The sequence below is a fragment of the Salvelinus sp. IW2-2015 genome, linkage group LG4q.1:29, assembly GCF_002910315.2.
Source record: "Salvelinus sp. IW2-2015 linkage group LG4q.1:29, ASM291031v2, whole genome shotgun sequence".
NCBI lineage: Eukaryota > Metazoa > Chordata > Actinopteri > Salmoniformes > Salmonidae > Salvelinus > Salvelinus sp. IW2-2015.
Genome location: NC_036842.1, coordinates 28039262 through 28041277, shown reverse-complemented (window position 1 = coordinate 28041277; position 2016 = coordinate 28039262). Strand labels below are relative to the sequence as shown.

The 2016-nt window shown below is 50.4% G+C and overlaps 1 pseudogene; it reads left to right on the top strand.

The window, feature by feature from the left end:
* The window catches only part of LOC111960874 (V-type proton ATPase subunit B-like), a 28404-nt pseudogene extending 28033 nt beyond the window's left edge, over positions 1-371 (top strand).
* The last annotated feature ends 1645 nt before the right edge of the window (positions 372-2016 follow it).

Here is a 2016-nt window from a genome sequence, read left to right as displayed (position 1 = left end):
CTGTGGTGTTTGTATATTAGTTTGCGTGTTATGCTATAGGTAAGGACGTGCAGGCCGATGAAGGCTGTGGTGGGAGAGGAGGCTCTCACGCCTGATGATCTGCTCTACCTGGAGTTCCTACAGCAGTTTGAGAAGAACTTCATCGCCCAGGGTACACTGGTGTATAGGGGCGGTGGGTGGGGCTGTGTGTGTGTGTTTATAACATCTCATTCACTCTCTGTTCTAGGAGCCTATGAGAACAGGACTGTTTTGAGTCGCTGGACATCAGCTGGCAGCTGATGAGAATCTTCCCCAAAGAGATGCTGAAGAGAATCCCTCAGAGCACCCTGGCAGAGTTCTACCCCCCGCTTGAAGTAATGATGACAACATAGAGAGGCACAGTGACTTACACACCACTCAAGCCCTTCCCTCTTGTCTCTCTCTATATATGGGTGTATATCTGTTCTAACATTGACATTTCTGTACTGTCTGTATCGTAATGACTAGTACTGATACTGTCATCCAGCAGACTAACTATGCTATGTTTTCTGCACACAACACAGACAACATCTTGCCTAACCATTAAGCCTTTATGAACCAGAGAAGTAGGATAAGCACATGATGGAGTTTCTAAGCAGAGAGATTCTTCTGACCAGCAGAGCCAAGTAGCCTGGTACTAGGACCTGAGGTTTCCCTGGTCAGATCACATGGTTAGGAAAACCTCCTGGTCCTAGCTGTTGGATGTACTGGATGGATGGATGGATAGATGGATGTACTGGATGGATGGATGGATGGATGAATTGATGGTCGGTGAATGGTGTGTCAGAAGTCAGAGGGTGGTGTGGTGTGTATTTAAGACGATATTAAGATGCACTGTAAGATCCAGTATGATGCTATGAATATGCATGTGTATGACAGATGAGATTACTGTATGCTGGTGAATGAGGGACCCAAAACGGACTTAATAGAACAGAAGTCCTTTATTCCAGTCTTTAACCAAACAAAGTACTCCCTGGATATTATCCTAGGTTAATTCCAAAACAGGAACTGAAATCCTCTCGTCAGTAGAGAGGAACGACTGGAGACTCGCGATCACAGACTTCGCAAGGTCCCCGCCAGGGAACGGCAACAGGCCGTAGCTGACATAGACACACTGCTCTAGCACCAGCAGCATCTGAAGAAGGCAAAACACTCACGACAGCGCGCCGGAAGCAAGGACACAGACACAAACATCCAGAACAAGAATCCGGACAAGGTGACAGAAGCGGAAAACAGACGGGAGAAATAGGGACTCCTCAATCAGGAGGGCAAAATAGGGAGGACAGTGTGTGAAAGGACAGTTAATATGAGGTCGTTAGGAGAATTGAGAAGACAGCTGGGGAGGCCAGGAACGGAACCGATAGAGATGAAGAGCGGGAGAGGGAGAGAGGGAGGACGCGAGAGAGGGATAGTAAAAGGGAAGAACCTAATAAGGACCAGCAGAGGGAAGCACAGGGATCAAGACATGATGACTTCAAAGACACAACAACATGACAGTACCCCCCACTCACTGACCGAGGCGCCCCTCCCTGACGCAAGCACGCGAGGACGGAACCCTGGCGGCAACGAATGAAATCATCAATCAACGAACGGTCCAGCAACCGTCCCGAGATGGAAACCGCAACGTCCTCCTCCCTCAGGACGCGTACACCCTCCCAATCATAAGTACTCGGTGACCCACGTCCCCGAGAACGCAATGTGCCATGAGTCTCCGTCACCTTGTAAATAGGTGCGCCTCTCCAAGGACGGGCGGGGGGGGAGCGAAGACGAACGGGGGCGTACGAACGAAAAGGCTTGACTACATAGAGACAATGGGAAGACCAGGGGGACGGCGACGAAGATGTCGCGGAAGACAGCAGTCGCACAGCGACAGGGACTTTGACCAGACCTGACGGACACCGCGAACGGACCATGGCAACCGCGGAGTCAAACTTGCTGAGAGAGCTGTCGTAAGGGGAAGGTTACGAGTGCGGACAAGCACACTCTCTGACGCGACAA